General features: G+C 35.5%; 1 protein-coding gene across 10 annotated transcripts in view; it reads right to left on the bottom strand.

Moving 5' to 3' along the window:
• Positions 1-20771, bottom strand: part of VPS13B (vacuolar protein sorting 13 homolog B) — a 740094-nt gene that overhangs the window by 573085 nt on the left and 146238 nt on the right. The window lies entirely within an intron of this gene.

Here is a 20771-nt window from a genome sequence, read left to right as displayed (position 1 = left end):
TGGGCTAAGGCCCACATCAGGCTTTCAGAGCCTGGAGTCTGCTTTGGATTCTGTGTCTCCCTCTCTCCCACTCATTCTCATTCTCATTCTCATTCTCTCTCTCTCTCTCTCTCTCTCTTTCTCTCTCCCTCCCTCCCTCAAAAATAAACATTTAAAAAAATTTTTTAAAGACGTGATACACACACACACACACACACACACTGGAATACTACTCAGTGACAAAAAAGAATAAATTCTTGCCATTTGCAACAATACAGATTGAACTGGAGGGTACTATGCTAAGCGAAATACCAGTGACAGGTATCACATGATTTTACTCATGTGGAATTTGAGAAACTGAACAGATGAACATAGGGGAAGGAAAGGAAAACAAAGAAGAAAACACAGAGAAAGGCAAACCATAAGAGACTCTTAAATACAGAGAACAAACTGAGGGTTTGCTGGAGGGGGTGGGAAGATGGGTTAAATGGGTGATAGGCATTAAGGAGGGTACTTTTCAGGATGAGCACTGGGTATATGTAAGAGATGAATCACTGAATTCTACTCCTAAAGCCAAAACTACACTGTATGTTAGCTAACTTGAATATATTAAAAAAAAAAAAGAAGTAAATTTTTAAAAAAACTTTAAAAGCATATGATTTTTACATAGTTTTACCTGTAAGGTAGAGAAACTAGAGTCCGCACATTCAAGCCCCAAACATTCATGTACTATATTCTAACAATAAAATAACTTAATTCTTCTTGTTAATAAACTTCATTATGGTTTTGAGAGGCAATTACTAATGTTAAAACTTAAAGCTACTATGCAATTTAGAGGACTATTCATTTTGAACTTCTTAGAATACTTCCTAACAACCAATATATTAGTTACCAAGGAAAAATGAAGCACTGCTTTTTTACAACTCATTGAATTTCTTTTCAACATCATATAAGCTGTCAGCTCTCAATTACATCCTCCTGGGACAACATCAAGCCAAACATTCCTAGCATATAAGCATAAAACCAAACCATGAAAAACACACATACACAAAAGAACACAGTGTCTACCAAAAAACATTTTATAAATTAGAAGTTTTAATTCTGAGAACTGTTTAACACCAGTGGTTAAGCCTACTAATTTTTTTTAATTCAGTGGGTTAAAATGAGCAAACAGCATTACTCCTCCACATGGTAATCACAGAATAGGTGAACAATTTTACAATCGTAGTATTTTAAAGGAAGGCTAAGCCTCCCATAGGAAATAAAAGTGGAAATGAGTCCAACGGAGAAAATGGCTTGGTTCCACACCCTTAAAATTGCCTACAGCAATGTATCAAAAAATAAAATAAAATAAGCCCCTAGAGTGTGGGTCAGCAGCATACTGTTACAACTTAAGCATTGGGTCATCAGTGGCAATGGTAGGCTGATTAAGGGTTGAGGTAATATATTTACTTACTGTAGTAAGGAACCGTGCAACAGTACTGCCAACAGTACAAAGAGTTCTTGTGTGGATATCATGTACAAAAAAATACTATGACCATTTGCTTATATTTTAATATTGAAATATAAACCATATCAGAATACTTCAAGTAAAGAAATAAACACAGGTAAACTATTATAAACACTAACAGCTCAAATTGTTAAAAAAATAAAATTGAACTTTTCCTACAAACTACTATTTTCTAAGAAAAAAAATTTCATTTTTATTACGCATTGTAATCTGATCCTAACTGATATAATCATCCTTAAGCATAAGGAATAAAAGCAAAAAATACAATGCTAATATGGAAAAAGGCAATTTTTCAAGTAATAAAGCCACTCCCAAATATAAAGAAAGTTTGTTAAACTTATGGCATTAATAGGTTAAATTTATACTGATCTGTCTTCATATTTAACAAGCAATTCCAATTAGTGCAGTAAGTGTGTATGAATTACAATGTGTTTATTTCTATTCGAAGTTCTTGGGAAATCTATTGGGTAACTAACCAAGAGAGAAAAGAGAAGAATCTTAATATTATTTGTGTTCCCAGTGTCTGGCACGAAGTGTGGCATACAATGTTTGTGGCATATATCTATTTACTAAATGCAAAAATTAATGACTACCCAAGGTCAGGTTTTTTTTTTACGGAAAAAAAAACAACTTCAAATAGCAGATGGGTTAATAGTACCAATAATTCTGATTTCTGAAAAATCACTATAAATAACCTTTAATATATACTTAGGGGAAGATTGATACTAAGAATCACTACCCAAACGATGATGTCCAAAGAGCAGTAAAAAGTGACTTTTTCTCTGAGTCAATATTACTTGAGATGTTCTGCAAGAAAATAACTTTTAAAAATATTAACATGCATGAAGATGCAAATTGCTTTACCTAATAAACAATTATCAACCATCTAAATTCCAAGTGTTAGTGAATCCCTGAAAAATTAAAAAATTTACTAAGGGGTGCCTGCGTGGCTCAGTCACTTAGGCATCCAACTCTTGATTTCGGTTCAGGTTATGACCTCTGCTCAGTCAGAGCCTGCGTAAAAGTGTCTCTCTCTCTCTCTCTCTCTCTCTCCCCCTTTGCCCCTGCCCTGCTCGCTCACAGTCTCTCCAAAAAAAATTTTTTTAGTAAAACATTAATTCAATTTTAAAAAGTTTTAAGCATATACTATATACCTAGTATCATGGAACACAGCCTTCTCTGGGAATATAAAACAAGTACACCTAACTCAAAACAAGTATATGATGAAGCTTCAGTTAAATCTTAAAGAAAAATAAGATGTTAGGCAGATAAGGGGAGGAAATGGTTATGAGGGCAGGAAAAGTGCTCCAGCAGATGTAATATCATGGGCAACAATAAAGAAATATGAGAGATAATATGAGTTTGGGCACCTAGTATTTCAAAATAGCTAAAGAAAAGGGCTTGAAGAACATTTCCAGAGATGAGTCTGAGAGATCATGAAACGACCTTGCATGACATACAAACAAACTTCCAATTTTATCTTGAAGACAGATGGGAAACCACTGAAGGACACAATCAGAATTCCATTTTCTAAAGATCACAGACTACAATAGAGACAAAGAATTGGAACACAGCAATGAAAGGACTGGGAGATAACTTGGTGAGATCCCTGTTAGAAATAAAGACATGATAATACAAAGTAGAGGCCAGAGGTTAGACAGATTTAAGAGGAAGAACGGACAGAACAGGAGGACTCAAGTGTTTTGCGTCAGACAACAGGTAAAATGGTGGTATCGTTAGTTATGATGAGAGACGAAGAGTCAAATTTCATCTTGAATCTAGCGAGTTTTAGACACTTTGGCACAGGCAACCAAATTTCTCCGTTTCGGGAAGAAGATCTGGGCTAGAGAATTCAATGAAGCAGTGGTCCCTGTATGAGCGGCAGCTGAAGCCACATAAGAGATTACTCCAAGTACTTCCTCAAGGTTGACGATAAAAGACAAAGGAGAAAAGCCCACAAATCAAGAAAGGAGTTCTGTGTGTGTAAAATATGTAGTCAAGGAAGATAAAAACTACAAAATACAAGCTGGATTCAGCATCAAAGCTAAGTGCAAAGGCACCATGTATATCATTCTAAGTACTTCTCTATGAAAGAAAAAAGAAAGATAAATGAAAAGTTGAGAGGGACTTAGAATCTAAGGAAAATTTCTTTGTATGCTTTTCACAATGGGAGAGATGAAAGTATGCGACCACCAAAAAGAAAAATTTTTAACATAATGTTATAAAAGAAAAACCTAACATAAAATGGTATATACATAATATAGAACCATGTAAAACTTTATGTATAAGGACATGGGTTAGAAGGGAATGTGGAAAATTAAAAACTCATGTTATACTAGTGGTATATTTTCCTTTTATGATTTCCTTTAATGTTGTCCTGTACTTTCACAATTTAAAAATGAGTAAAAAGAAAGTAACTACTATACATCTCCTCATCAAATTCCATCATAATATTAAGATAACTAAAAATGGTAATCTAATGGAAAATATATTTAATGATTCAATCCTAATTTTCTAATAAGCATCAAAACTAATCCTAAAATGTGCATTCCTAAAAGTGATCTGGTTGTTTCAAAACATCTCAGTTCTATAAGACTTCCATGTCTCACTAAACTTGGAAAATATGAGGCAAATGACATATTAACTTGAACAATCATAAAAATGCTTAGAAAGTAAAAGGCTCATTTAATGAAAAAAACCTTAGAAATGTTTCCATATGTTTCTATGAAGTATTCTTTCCCCACTAAATGAACACATTCAAGATTTTGTTTCTGGCTTTGTTTCAGAAAAAAACCCATCTGCATAGTACGGCACTTACAAGTACATCTCAGTCATGCAACAGTAATGTCACAGCTCATATATCAAATAAAAATCACATTCAAGCCCACACAACCTCACAGACCCAAAATCTTCCTTTCTATTAAGCGTATTCCTGAGAGAGCTTTCACTGCCCCTCGCTGCTGATGTCACATGACTTTTGTTAGAAGTTAAATCCTGAAACTAAAATATCAAACAGTTTGGAGTACAGTTGTGAATGACATAAAAAACCAACTTTCGCTAGTTATAAATTATGAATATTTCCTTTTTTACAAAAACAGGTGCTGAGGTGGTGAAAAACTGTTAACTATACCTCACCACACTGACTTTTTTCAATAAAGCATTATTTCATTATATTAAAGACATGATAAAATAATAATGCTTCCTGTAATACTTAGAAAAACCTTGACAGTTTGAATCCATGTCTGTTTAATCCCATATATGTGTAATGTGGAAATATATTCATTATATATTAGAAGTAACGTTTAGAGTTTTCAGAAACATCATGTAGTTGTGTGCCGATGATATTGCTATGATATCCACATATCGCTTGTACCATTACTTACTTAATAAAGTAAAAACGCAGCAGTACTCCATAATGGCTAAGAGCCTGGACCCTCTCAAAACCCAGGGAATGATATTATGGCTCTGACACTTATAAGATGTTCTTATCTCTCTGCTTCAGTTTCTCACCATACAATGGGGATAAGCACATTCCTCTCAAAACTGTTTTGAGGATTAAATGACTCAATAAATATCAACTCTTTTAAAGAGTGCCTGGCACAGGATAAGCCAGTAATTAGCTAATAAAATTGTTAATACTTTTCTTTAAAACTTATCCACAATTTTTTATTTGAGCTTCATGATAAATTTATTTCATGAGCAAACTTCTGTTCCATTACCTTAAGCATTAATATGGGATATCAAGGTATAATATGTGGGATTTTTTTTTCCTGAACACAGCAAAAGAACTAATTTTTATAGTTAAAAAAAAAAATTCCAACATACTACTTAAAATCACCTCCAATACCAAAAGTGGTATTACACCAATAATGAACACTTAATAATTACATAAGGGCCATCTTTTGAAGTAGACATTTAAAACTTACATGCTTAAAAAAAAAACACACATTAAAAATCCACCCAAAGGAAATGGAGACATTTAAGTAACTGACCTCTTACAACACCACTAGATGTTACCAGAAAAACAAACAGTGCTTTTTAGGGAAAGGTCATTAGAAAACAAACAAAAAATGCAATCCCATTTTTAAGTAACTGTCACCTTATTCCATTCCAGTTTTAGGGATCGAAACTAGGTTTAAATTTGGCTATCTGCTGATAAGTCTCATTGATTCTTCTTTCTTTCAAACAAAATTCCTCCTAGTTTTGGTTAATTTCTTTCCTTTATGGAATCAGAAAACCCTGTTACCTTTCATAAAATCATGAAGTAATCCAGCATATATTTTATTGTTGCTGCCACTATAATAATGCCAGCCACCAATTATTAAGCCAGGCACTGTGATGAAGGCAATTTATCGCTACAAACCAAAAAAATGTGTTATTATCCATATTTTACAACCAAGAAACTAAATCAAGAATCTAAGCAACCTGCCTAAGGATCCCAGTTAGCAAATGACAATGGGGAAGAGCAGGGAATATGGGAGAAGAATTTAAACCAAAGTCCTGAATACAGCAGACAACCAAAAACTGGCCTTTGGAATGGTCCTAAGCTAACTGTATCAATGTTTCATTGATCAAAACATTTTTGGTACTCCTCACATACAACAACATTCATGGTCTATAAGTTATTTTTGTGAATTATGCCAATGATGACAAAGCTTGATCATTTGAGGAGTGAGTCTGAATATATGAAAGAAAGAAATGCCATTCAGAACAGTGAGTGTGGTAAAGTACACTGGATCTCAACACATTTTTATATTCTAACACACAGCACGATTTTGGACATTACGCAAAATTACATTTTGTTTCTCTCTCTGACATACAGTCTTTAAAAGAAAAGGAAATGTGTATTTAAAACTATGGTACTAATTTCCTCATGTATCTGCTAAATTAGCTATAGAAACTTATTTCAAAGAAGTTCTTAAAATCTGTGAACATAGCAATGTCTATGGGTTGGAAAGAACTGGCCAAAAGAATGACTTAGAAAAGCAAGAGTCATACAAAGGTTTTGATTTCAATATAAAAGGATAAGCTTCAAAGACACATTCTTTAGAGAATTGTCATTAAAGAGTGTCTCTGGCTTTAAAAACATTTTTCTCATTTTAGAATTTTTCCTTTTTGTTTTTCAAATATCTTACCTAAAATATAAAATATTTTCTAATGTGTGATCAGCACTACTGCTCAAAATCCTGAGTAATAAGAATAAAATTAAGAAGAGTTTCTCAGTTCTTCTGGTAAATCTTTTGATTTGGAATCAATCCCAAAATCACGTTAGCTCTTTCACCCATGTACTGACTCATACTCAAGCTACAGATTCATATTCCCTAGGTGTCCAATATAACCTATAACTTTTATTTTTTGTCCCAATCAAATCTTACTAATTTTATTACTTTAATTCAAAGCACATTTTAAATTTTTATACTTCTTCCTGGCCTTAGAGATTCACTTTTTATGAATAACAACTTTGACCAATTTAGAAGTAACACCTACTTTAATGTGCATATATTTTTCATTCCTTCCAACATGATATCAATATAAATAAATAGAAATGTATCAGGGTGAATGCCAATTAATATATCTCTGGCAAAGATTCCAAAATATCAGTAATTATATGTACTTTTTATAATACAATGATGTGTATTTGTTAGGACTCATATTGGACAGAAACGGAAATCCAAATAGCTTACACAAAATGCTGGAATTGGCTTATAGAATACAAAGGAGTATTGAAACCCCAGTGATAATAAGAAAAAGACAAGAATCAAAACAATTGGTACCAGAGTCTCAAATGACTCCAGAACTCAGTTTCCTTATCTCTTTAGATCACTTTCTCTGAAGCCCTGTTTTATCACCACAGCAAGAAACAAATAGTGATAACTCCCAATTCCTACACTTTAGGTCTCCTGCCAGTAGAAAAACTAACCTCATTTTCTCTGGTTCCAAATTCAAAAACCCCAGACAAGGATTTGACTGGCTCAGTTTGGGACTTGTAGACTTTTAACTTACAGGTACGCACCATTACTCAGCTTGGGGTGAGGTACCTATCCCTAGTCAAATGGAAATAGGAAACTGAAAACAGCCTACCAGGCTTGGCCACAACATTTTGGATTGACGTGAAAAAGCAGCAGCTACCGCCCTCCCCCAAGGAACCTTAACCTCCACTCCACCTCCTGAAGCAAAGCCATAGGCTATGGGGCATTTGACACATAGAGGTTCTCCAAAATGCCTGGATGTGATTCACTTAGGGTTCAATTAAAATGAAACATAATGATGTCCACTGTGCTACTATTGCTATTCAACATCAGCTCCAGTAATGTGTAAACTAGCTCAGCGAGCAAAACTCAAGGCCATTCACATAATTAACTGCCTAATGCTACCTTGAGAAATCTTGTTTTAATTTACTGACCCTTCAGTTATTGCTACTGGCCTAGCTGTTTTAGTCTGCTAAACAGTCTGGAAAACTACAAACTGGAAGATTAAAGGCTAAAGATTAGGTATCACAAAGTCTAGAAAAAGATCCTATAGAAAATGAAAACTGTAAGGAGGGGGAAAAAAACTAGGGGAAAAAGTCACAGCTGATCAAATGATCTGGGTTATTTTCTCTGGTGCCCACACCGGGGGCCCTTTCTCTGAGACCAATTTGATTCAACCTGCACCACCCAGACTGCCACCACTGCTGCCTGGCCCCACCACTGCATCAAATATGGCTAAACTTTCACTATCATAGCTTGTGCATAAAGCACTCTGTTTCTGATGCGGAGGTTACCACAAGAAGGCCAACTTGTAACTACTCAAAGTCACCCAATTTATAACGTGGTGAAGGTCACAGTGCACTAGGTACTGACACCCCATCCATGTCCAGGGTATTCCTCTCAAACTCACATCAGACCTTTAACCTCTAACTCCCATTCAGTCTGATCAGCTGTCTCTGGCCACACCAATTTGGAATGCAAAATTAAGCTGCTACATATTTTTTGGCATTTAGGACCATTTACAATCTAATAGTGGTGTGCCTTCTCTTATAAAGGTCACACAACAGGTGAAAAGTTGGAATAGTTGATGGACATTCTGTGTTCCCTTCCTAATCCACAAACATCTAATATTGTCAAGCACAGATATGGCCTCTTGATAAATCAACTTCAAGAAAATTTCTGACTCTACCTCAGTCAGCTTCTTTGGGCCCACATAACTCAGTAAAGTAGTATGTCCACTAAATGCTATTCTAACCAAGGGTACATCTCCTGACCACCTCCAGGGTAATGATCAGGAAAAGCACAGTGGGGATTATAAAGACAAAGGGTCAGCAAACATTGCCTGGAAAGGGCCAGAAAGTATTTTAGGCTTTGTGGGCTACATATGATTTCTGTCACATTCTTCTCTGAGCCCAACTCTTTAAAGTTATTTTAACCAGATCTGGCCAAAAGCAAACCTAGCTGCTAGCAAGACTTTATTTTCCTATTTTTTCATTTCTAGGGGTTTTATTGGGGGGTTGCGGGGGAGGGCTAATAATAGTAACAGCTCTATTTCTTTCCTGGAAGGTTTTTCATTAAAAAAATGAGTCAATTCATATATGCTTTATAATAGTAAGGTTCCTAAGCTTCATATTTGTGTCCTTTCCTATTCTGAAACTCAACACTATATTACTAAAATTAAAGAACATGAAAACACCATATATATTACAATTAAAATGTACAGCCTAAAATCTATATCTAGTCTCAATTTGATTCAAATCAAAAATACTTATTGGTGGAGACTAGCTGGTTCAGTCAATAGAGCATGTGTCTCTTGATCTTGGGGTTTTAAGTTCGAGCTCTACATTGGGTGTAGAGAGTACTTATAAAATAAAAAACTTATTAAAGCCTGGTATGTGATAAGCCACATGGCCAGAGATCTAAAAGTATATTACTTCACTTAATCCTCCAAATCACCTTCAAAGGTACTATCAGTACCAGATACAAAAATTAAGATTCGAACATGCTTTGTCCTTAAGCATTTTATTTAATACCTCTGTGCCCCAGTCTCTCCAATTGAAGAAAGGTAATAATTGTGTACTTAAGAAAAAAAGCTATTCTAAGGATTAAATGAGATAATACTCAGAAACCATTAGAAAAGTATTAGGCACACAGTATTCACTTCTTTGTTAACCATTATTATTACTATTATTATATTATTTTATTATTATTATTATTATTATTATTATTAAATGGAGCATACATGGACTATGTTTTTATAAACCTACCAGGTGATCCCTTATAACTGCTTTGAATGCTTACCTAAATGATGAAAAAGAAAATAACAAGACTTATGTCAATTTTGTACCCAAATTAGTTCTAGTACAAAATAGTTTTTAAAAAACTAATCTGAGGGATGCCTGGGTGGCTTAGTTGGTTGAGGATCTGACTTCGGCTCAAGTCATAATCTCACAGTTTGTGAGTTCAAGCCCCATGTCATGCTCTGTGCTGACAGCTTAGGGCCTGGAGCCTGTTTCAGATCTGTTTCTCCTCCTCTTTCCGCCCCTCCCATGATCATGCTCTGTCTCTGTCTCTCAATGATAAAAAAAAATTTTTTTTAATGTTTATTTAACTAATCTGATTTTTTCAGTTATAGCCAAAAGATCAAATTCCTAGGACTCAAAGTAAAAAACACCTATGTCTCACTTTCTGAGCAAGTGCTAATAGAAATATAATGCAAGCCATATACAAAATTTAAAATTTTGTTGTAATAAGATTTAAAACTTTTAAATAAGTGAAATTAATATAATAATTTTTATTTAACCAAATATAAGATATTATCATTTTTTACTTGATGCAAAAAACATTACATTCTTTTATTTTACAAAAAGTTTTTGAATACAGTATTTTATATTTATAGTCATTTCAATTCAGATTACCTACATGCAAAATTTCTTTTTTTTTTTAATGTTTTTTATTTATTTTTGAGAGACAGAGAGACAGAGCATGAGCAGGAGAGGGTCAGAGAGAGAGGGAGACACAGAATCCAAAGCAGGCTCCAGGCTCTTGAGCTGTCAGCACAGAGCCCGATGCAGGCCTCGAACCCACGAACCGTGAGATCATGACCTGAGCTGAAGCCAGAAGCCAGATGCTTAACCGACTGAGCCACACAGGTGCCCCTCTACATGTAAATACTCAATAACCACTTGTGGATAGCAGCTACCATACTGGACAGCACAATTCTGAGTTACTACATACATAATTCTCAAAGATGTTTTACACAATTAAATCATTGTCTCCTTCCTCCTCATTCCTTTTCCTCCCCAACCCCAATATTTAATTTATTTATTCATGTGATGTGCTAGGATGAGAATATATTCCTCTGGAAAAGAAAAGAGACAAGTAAACAACAATCTTAATACATTTGGAAAGCAATGTGGGAACCGCTACCTTAAGAGACTTGGAGGGGGAGGGGGAGGGTTGTGAGGTACAGACCAGACAGACATTGAAACACAAAAGATAAACAGGGATAAGCCAAGCAAAAAAGGGAGGAATGTGACAGGCAAAGAGTACAAAATGGTAAGAATACAAATAGAAATAAAAATTGAAAGAGAAGACAGTGGGGTATATTTGAAGAACAGAACAGAATGAAGATCACTGTGGCTTAAGCACAGTGAACAAGAGTGACACACACAGTTTGCTACAACAGGCATTCAAATCATTCAGTCAGGCATGTCTCCCATAGGGAGACATGAAAAAAATCTTGGAATAAAGGGATTGGTAATGGTCTACCTAAAACTCTCTCCCCTTTCTTAGTTACTAAGAGAACTCTGGCTTTGTTCAGGAAGGGACGACTCTAGCTAAAAATACCTTTATAACTACAATAAAAAACAGATATATTAGATGAGATAAATATTGTTTTAAGAGCAATGCAGAGAAGTCTTAACAATAGCAAGCCTAAGGTTGCTATCCTTAGGCCCATTTTAGAGAGTTAGCTCTTCACTGGCAACATACTGGAACTAGTCTTGCCTCCATTCTCTAACTGATAAGAATGGTTTCCTCTGTTTAGACTTTTGTACAGAAAATATAGTTTGTACTGACTGAACACCTGCTTTGGAGCATGCTCACGTATACCCCTCACAGGAAGTAGCACATGTATGGATTTTTCAAAACTACCTGTGTAGTGATCTGACGTGTATCCTTATCACCTTGCTATAATAAATCTTAACTGTAACTACATGCTACGTCTTTTAAGTTCTCTGGGAGAATCTCCAAATGTAGGGGTCTTAGAAACCCCAGACACAAAAATCCACATAGCAATCCTATTTTAACAATTTTTCACAGCTACCTTAAATTATACTCTTTTCTTACGAACAATTATCTCCCAGAATTTAATTATATCCTTTATTTTAGGTGGTTGACTTTGCTCACTAACAAGGACAGATGCCCTAGCTCCCATCCACTAAACTGCAGATGGTGTCGGGGGTGGGGGTGGGAGGGAAGAGGGATGATCTTAGGAATTGGTAAAATTTGTGAACTATTTCCATTCTGAATGCTCATCAAAAAAAGAAGACATACAAATATGCCCCATGTGTAGACATTCTCCAAAGTAAACACTAGTTGCTGCAGATAAAACAGGAGTAAGGCAGTGCTACCTGCCCTCGTGGAACCTTTTTTCTACTTGAAGAAAGACCCTCCTAGGAACTGACATTTGAGCTGGACTCTGAAGGATAAGTTAATATATGTGAGTAGGTGAAACAGAGGGAGAAGAACATTGCAGCAAGATAGAATGTCTTAAGAAAAGCCCTAGTACAAAAAGAAATACAGCTCCTTTGAGAAGCTGCAAGGTTAATGGAGTATAGGGCCAGATTTTAGTCTTTATCCCACAATTAACAGAAAGTTGAGAAAGCGTGCTATGGTCACATCTGAATTTTCAAAGCTCACTCTGGTACATGTTAGACAATCGATCAGCAGGGGGAAAAAATGACGAAGTTGCCCTCAAGTGTCAAGATAAAGATGGAAAGAAATGAATGTTTTGTAAATGTACTTAGAAAATAAATCTGACTAGGTCACCTGGGTGGCTCAGTTGGTTAAGCATCCAACTTTGGCTCAGGTCTGATCTCACCGTTCATGAGTTCAGGCCCCATGTTGGGTGCTGTGCTGACAGCTCAGGGCATGGTGCCCTTCTCAGACTCTGTCTCCCTTTCCTTCTGACCCTCCCCTAATCACATTGTGCCTTTCTCTCTCAAAAATAAACATTAAAAAAGTTTTTTTAAAAAAGAAGAAATTAAATCTGACAAGACTTGGTGATTGATGCACTATGGGTAAATGATTAAACACAAGTTGAAGGTATCAATTACCATAATCACTTAATCCTGTCTATTTTGGATGAGACATCTATTTTGGATGAGACTTGGAACAAAATGGTAGTTTAAAAATGAAAAAAAGCTAACATGGAAGACTATCCAAAATCTGGGATGTCCTCTGCCTATTATGTTATTAAGTAAATTAAAAAATTACATGAAAATCACAATAATAGTTTTTCATTAAATTTCTAAGAAATAAAAATACAACATTTTAAATAGGCACCAAATAAAAAGTGCAAGGCTATAAACAATACCAGGGGTCTACAAAATTTTTCTGGCAAGGGCCATATAGTAAATGTTTTTGGATTTGTGGACCATATGGTCTCTGCCCCAACTACTCCATCCTGCTCTTGTAGGGGAAAAGCAGCCATTGACAATATTTAAAGGAATAAGTGTAGTTATGTGCCAATAAAATTTTTGTTTATTAAAACAGAGAGCCCTATATGACAACTACTTATCTAGAGAAGGGAGAAAAATGCATGAGCTGAGATGAGTGATAGGATAGTTTCCTGTCCAATAAGAACAATGAAGCAGGTGTATCGCAGTAAGCAAATGTAATATAATCAACAGTTACCTTAATAAAAAGGAGGGATGCAGGCAGCAGGTAGATGCCTTCAAAGAGGTCGGGTAACAGTTAGTGGAGAGTACCTCATCTAATGTACTAAAATTAAGGAAAATCCTCCAAAATCTATGGCAATCTGGAAGCATCCAACTTCATGACCTAAATTCATGACCTTACTCTTTGATGAGAAAGAGAACATAGCCCAGTAGAACAAACCGGCATCCAGCAACTCAAATGGCAGTTCAACACGACAGCTTGGCCAACTCAAGTAGAAAGTCAGTCAATAAGAGCTAAGGCACAAAGTCAAAGCAGAATTAACTACGAAGGAGTAAATACTCCTGAGTCACCTGATTGTGTATTCCTTAAATCATCCTCAGATTAACGACAGGATCAAACCTCAAAACTGTAAAAAATGCAAAGATTGAGGAGTTCTAGCTGTACCTAGGAGTGAGGTGAGTGTGGAATAGCAAGCAGGCTCTTAAACAAGTGAAGAATTACTAAAAAGTGACTACTTCTCATGGGGAAAGATCTACAAAGGCAGGCTAAGTCAGGGAAGAAATGAGGAATTCCACTTTCTAATTCACAACTAATATTAATCTAATATCACATGAAATTTTCAAATGCTGTTTCTCACCATCCGTTAAATTTTACTACAACAGAAAAAAGCTGTTTCTAATTACTTACCAAAAACATTTTTGTCAAAGTACTATTTACTTTTTATATTAAAATATGGATTAAATGTTACTGTGTTTGATAATTTAAAACAATACCTTGTTAAATGTATTTTAATTGAATAGCTGCAATTAATTTTTAATCTAGTTATTACAACTAAGTGGTCATAACTGAAAGAAAGTTCACGAGTCTAACTATGATCTATTACACCATGCTATATTTTGTCATAAAGCTTCAGTACAAAAGTAATTACAATAAAAAATGATGTGTGTAATCAAAAATTGAATACTATATTTCCCAGGTAGACTGGAAGACCTCTGAAAATAGAGTCCAAAACTAGTACTTACTAGGTGCTATGAATCTGCTGAACTGAGCTAATATGTTAATCACAATAGTACCAGAAAAGAAAAAATAACTCTGCTTGGTGGGTGAAAAAAAGTATTTACAGGGGAAATACTAATCGTAAATACTAATATTAATGTTGAATGTCAAAATAGAAAAAGAGTAATCAATCAGCATTTTTGTTTTCTTTAACAAAGGCAAAAAAACATGAAAAGCAAGGTATGAGATTTGACTCTGACATGAGGAATGAAGCCGGGGAGGACCTGGGTCCTCAAGGGCTATACCAGGAGTTTTGTTTGGTTTGGTTTTTAGGTTTATTTATTTATTTTGTGAGGGAGTGCAGGGAGGGGCAGAGAGAGAATCCCAAACATGCTCCAAACTGTCAACGCAGAGCCTGATTCAGGGCTCGAACTAATAAACCATGAGACCATGACCTGAGCTGAAGTCTGACATTTAACCAACTGAGCCACCTAGATGCCCAGGAGTTTTTAAAGTTTATCATGAGAGCAATGAGAAGTCACTGGCCATGTTTATTTTTTCTTTGTAATACCTGAAAATTTATTCAAATTATTTAGAAAAACAATTTGCAGCAAATTTTTATACAAATTTTTCTCATATAAAGTATCAATACAGAAAGGTTATGACCCCAATGAAAAGGTGTACCGTACTTTTTAAGAAGTATTTAAATTTAAGTTAGTTAACATACAGGGTAATGTTAATTTCCTAAGTAGAACCAAGTGATTCATCACTTCCATATAACACCCAGTGCTCATACCAACAATTGCTCTCCTTAATGCCCACCTTCCCTCCAGCAACCCTGTTTGCTCTGTGTCTTTAGGAGTCCCTTAGGGTTTGCCTCCCTCTCTGTTTTTATCTTATTTTTCCGTCCCTACAGTTCTTGAATAAAAGAGTGATGGAGTCAGTCTTGCTTTCTTGGTGCAGCATTTACAAAGGGTGAGCCAGAACCATGATCCAAGAAATAAAGGGCCAGGGAAGACAGGGAAAAGAGCACAAAGCCACCTACTCAGGAGCCTTTCTATCGCAAACCACTGACCTGACCCCAGCTCCACTCCCACCACCATCACGGCCTGCCGTGGTCTTGTCAAGAGGCTCCACAGGACACAATGCTGGTTACTCGATTTATTCAGTGCTTTACTGAACAAAGCCCCTAACTCATGACTCATCAGGGCCTTGGAGCACAGTCCTTCCCACGTCCTGAGATTCAGAATCCAAAGGTGGGTCTGATTTCACTGCTGCCATGCCATTCCCTCTTGCATATGTCCAAACATTAAAGTATATATTTTTTCCCATACAGACAGATCCACACTACCACCTCGGGCTGAAATGCTCACTGAAATACTTCCCCTTAGCGATCTGTGTGCATGTGTGTGTTTAAGGCTTTATGCATCCACAGCTACTCCATCCATCCATCCATCATCCATTCATCGATCCCCAACAAGACAGCAAGTTCTAACCAATAAGGCTCAGGGTTCACAGTAAGGTTCTCAAACTCATTCAAAAAAAACTGAAAAGGAAGGAAAACTACCAACTACATTTCACAAAGCCGCCATTACACCCTGATACAAAAGCCAGATAAGGACATCACAAGAAAATTACGCCACTATCCCAAATAAAAATACATGCAAAAATTATTTATAGTAGCAAATCAAATTCAACAGTACATTAAAAAGATCATTCGTAATGATCAAGTGGGAGTTATCCCTGGAATGCAAAGATGATTCTAAACATGCAATTAAAGAAAAAAAACATGTAGTCATTTCAATAGACACAGAAGAAGCATTTAACAAAATTCAACATCTGTTCATGAAAAACTCTCAACAAATTAGGTATAGAAGAAACATACCTCAATATAAAAAAGGCCTTATATGACAAGCCCACAGCTAACATCACACTCAATGATGAAATGCTGAATGCTTTTCCTCTAAGATCAGGAATAGGTAAGGGCGCCCACTTTACCATTCCTATTAAAAATAGTACTGAGCAATTAAGTAAAAGAAACAAAAGGAATCAGAACTGAACAGGAAAAAATTAAAACTATTTGCAGATCACAAGATGCTGTATATGTTATATGGACGCTAGGCATGTACAGTGCAAAGAGTGCCTTGAGGAACCTTCAGCCACTGACCAGAAAGATTTTAGAATCCCAAGTCCGTGAAGGGAGTTGGTGGGGAAGAGGGGGGAGCCTTGAGGGCCATTGTGGACATAAAGAAGGGAGTTAGACATGAGCTGGAGGAAAGTATGGGGATAAATAGGTTACACATTGGAAGTCCAAAGGTGCATTTTCTGACCTTGTGGCTTCTAAGACCTTAGGGCTAACCAAGAGCCACAGCTACAAAGCACAAGGTCTCCTCTTCCACCTCTGTCCTAGGGTAACCCCTTAGACTCATAAGGCATTTGCACTGTGGTTATATCCCCCACCAAAAAGGAAAGGCTGCTGCCATGACAGTTCTGGTACATACCTTGTAGAGTCAGAAACTCCCCCTCTCAAACTGTGGGAGGAATCCCCCAAATAATGGGAAGCAGCCTTCATTAGAGACCGCCCTGTCCATAATGCAACATTCTGTTCACAAAAAAAGAAAAAAATCCCTGCATCCTAGCTCAGTTTCCATCTCTGGGCCTGTGCACTCTCTCCCCTTGAGAATGCACTGTTGCTTTAATAAAGCAGCTTTCTGCTTTCACTTTGGGCACTGATCTCTAATTCTCTAATTATTGCATCAGTGCCAAGAGCCAAGACACAATGCTTTTCACAGTGACATATATAAAAAATCCTAAAGAATACACCAAAAAAAACAAAAAACAAAAAACTGCTAGATCAATGAATTCAGTAAAGTTGTAGGAAATAACACACACAAAAATAAATGACAACTATATATTAATGACAAATTATCTTAAAAAAATAAGCAATCTGATTTATAATAGCATCAAAAACAATAAAATACACATGAATTTTACCAAGAAAGCAAAAGATCTGTACACTGAAAATTATAAGGTAATGATAAAGAAATAGAAGACACAAATAAATGAAAAAATATCCCATGTTCATGGATTGGAAAAAAATCTAATGGCTTTTTTTTTTCTTAACAGAAAGACAATTCTAAAATTTACATGGAACCACTAAAGACTCTGAATAGCCAAATCAATCCTAAGAAAGAAGAATAAAGAGGCAAGTATCACATTTCCTGATTTCAAGGTATATTATAAAGCTATAGTATTCAAAACCATAGGGTGTTGGCATAAAAACAGATATGCAGACCAAGGGAACAAAATGAGCCCAGAAATAAACCCATGCATATACAACTAGTATGTGACTAGGGAACCAAAAACACTCAATGAAAAAAGATAGTCATTTCAATAAATGATGATGGAATATTCACAGGTAAAAGAATAAAACTTGATCCCTATCTTACATCACTTACAAAAATTAACTGAAAATAGATTAAAGACTTAAATTTAAAACCTGAAACCATAAAACTCCTAGAAGAAAACTTATGAGATGAAAATACTTTTTAACATGGGTCTTGGCAACAGTTTTTTTAATATGACACTCAAAACATAAGCAGCAAAATAAAACATAAACTAGTATAACTACATCAAACTAAAAAAGCTTCTGCAGAACAAGGCAAATAATACATAAAATGAAAAGGTAACCTACAAAATGGGAGAAAATGCTGCAAATCATTTATCTGGTTTATTTCATTATTGAGAGTTCATAACCAAAATATATAAAGAACTCTTACAACTTAATAAGAGAAAAAATAATCAAATTTAAAAATGGCAAAAGACCTATATAGGCATTTTCCAAAGAGGACATTCAAATGCCCAAAAAGTACATTGAAAAGGTGCTCAACATCACTAATCATTAAGGAAATGCAAATCAAAACCACAAAGATATCACCTCACACCTGTTAGATTTAGCTTTTATCAAAAAGACAAAAGTTGAGGGTCATCTGGTAGTTCAGTCAGTTAAGCATCTGACTCTTGGTTTGGGTTCAGGTCATGACCTCCTGGTTCCTGAATTACAACCCTATTTCTGAGTTCTCTCTCTCTCTCTTCCTCTGCCTCCCTGCCCCTCCCTCTTTCCCTCCCTCCCTCCCCCCCCCCTCTCTCTCATAAAATAAATGAACCAACATTAAAAAAATCTTTTAAAAAAGACAAGAATTGATAAATGCTGGTAAGGATGAGGAGGAAAGGGAACAACTACACACTGCTGGTGGGACTATAAATTGGCATAGCCACTATGGAAAGAAGTATGGAAATTTTTTTAAAAAGTTAAAAATAGAGCTACCATACAATCCAGTGACACTGAGTATATATCCAAAGGAAATGAAATCACCATGTCAAAGAGATATCTGCACTCCCATGTTCACTCAGTATTATTTACAATAGCCAAGACACAGGAACAACCTCAGTGGTATCCAAAAATAGATGAATAAAGAAAATGGGGTGTGTGTGTGTGTGTGTGTGTGTGTGTGTAAACAATGTAACATTATTGAGCCATAAAAAAGGGAAATCCTGCCATTTACAACAATATGGACGAACCTTGAGAGCATTACCCTAAGTGAAAAAAGTCAGAGACAGATAAGTATAGTTTCATATCATTTATATGTGGAATCTAAAAAATTTATAGAAAAAAAAGATTTGTGGTTATCAGAGATAGAGGATGGAGTGTAAGGTAACTGGATGATGGTAGTCAAAAGACACAAACTTCCAGTTGTAAGATAAATGAAGTACTAGAGACATAATGTACAACATGATGAGTATAGTTAACAATGCTGTGTGGTATATTTTAAACTTGCTGAGGGTAGATTCTAAAAGTGCTGATCACAAGGAAAGAACTTCTATATGTGTGTGTGTGTGTCTTAGAGGTGACAGATACTAACTAAACTTATTGAGGTAATCATTACGCAATACACTGTAAGTAATTATGCTGTACACATTAAACTTATACAGTGCTGAATACCCATTATATTTCAATACAACTGAAAAAAATTAAATAAGGGAGGGGCGCCTGGGTAGCTCAGTCAGTTAAGCATCCAATTCCAGCTTAAGGTCATGATCTTGCAGTTTGTGAGTTTGAGCCTCGCATCAGGCTCTGTGCTGACAGCTTAGAGACTGGAGTCTGCTTCAGATTCCATGTTTCCCTCTGTCTCTACCCCTCCCCTTGCTTGCTCACACACACTCTCTCTCTAAAAAATAAACAAACATTTATAAATTTTTAAAAGAAATTAAATAAAGGAGAAAAATCACTACACTAGCTTATTAACAGAAAAGGCTCATAGTTTCATACAATCTGAACTCTTGCTCATCATATAGGGATACCTCTAAAATTAGCTGGCAAAGTTAGTCTTTTTTTGCATCTGTTAACTAAAAATGGTCCTCTAATTCCCTCTGTAGTCATGGCTACTCCACATTACACTCAAAACAAGGATGAGAGTGAAAGTAAGAATCAGCAGACTTGTGGAAAATAAAGATGTCTGGCTGGTAGGCTCCTACAACAAAGTACCATCTCATGCCCCTTAGTCACTAGTCATCTGAGATAGTCTCATATATACCCTTAATTTTGTGGTCCAAAGAATCCCATCTCAATAGGAAAGACAAGTAAACATTTTTCTTTTTTTTAAGCCCTTGTAACATGTAAGTTTATTGTTCAACTCCCAGACATTCAACTTTCTAATAGTTTCAGGAATATCCTAATAGAAGGTCACTGAATATAAGTGTATAATATGTGTATACACAAAGACTGCAAAAACAACTTGAGATTGGATCCAGTGAAATCCAATGGTGGCCAACACTAAGAATAATGTCTGAGCATACTGTGGTCAATAAAAGAATTCTGTGACAAAAGGATTAAAAGTGAGGCACAGAAAACTTCTAATGTAAAATAAACTACTCTATTCTAGTTAATCAGATATGGAATGCTGATTCCCAGAACACATATTTACAAGGGAGGCTAAATAAACAGGATTCTGGGAAAGCATTCATCTTCCCTCCTCTCTTTATTCACTTAAACACAAAACCAGCCATCTGATTTATTACCTAGGATTGTGCTCATATTCAGAAAAGATTTAGTACATTCTTAATTCTTTAAACTGTACTCAAAAAAATAATTGTGTGGCTCTACATTTCTTAGTAATTATCACATATACTGTAACTTTTAATACCTGAACATGAATTCAAGTGAAATCAAATCTCTAAATTCAACATTCATATTAATGCAAAATTCATATAGAGTACTTTAAAACTCACAAGATTCACAATTTTTACGCCAATCTGAATACCAAGAAGTATTACTGATACCTCTTAATATAAATCTAACTCAACTAATTTTTATGTTTAAGATCAGGATAAATTTATAGTCAATGTCCTACTGA

The sequence above is a fragment of the Suricata suricatta genome, chromosome 15, assembly GCF_006229205.1.
Source record: "Suricata suricatta isolate VVHF042 chromosome 15, meerkat_22Aug2017_6uvM2_HiC, whole genome shotgun sequence".
NCBI lineage: Eukaryota > Metazoa > Chordata > Mammalia > Carnivora > Herpestidae > Suricata > Suricata suricatta.
Note: the sequence above shows the minus strand (reverse complement) of the source record. Positions and strands in the feature narration are given on the sequence as shown.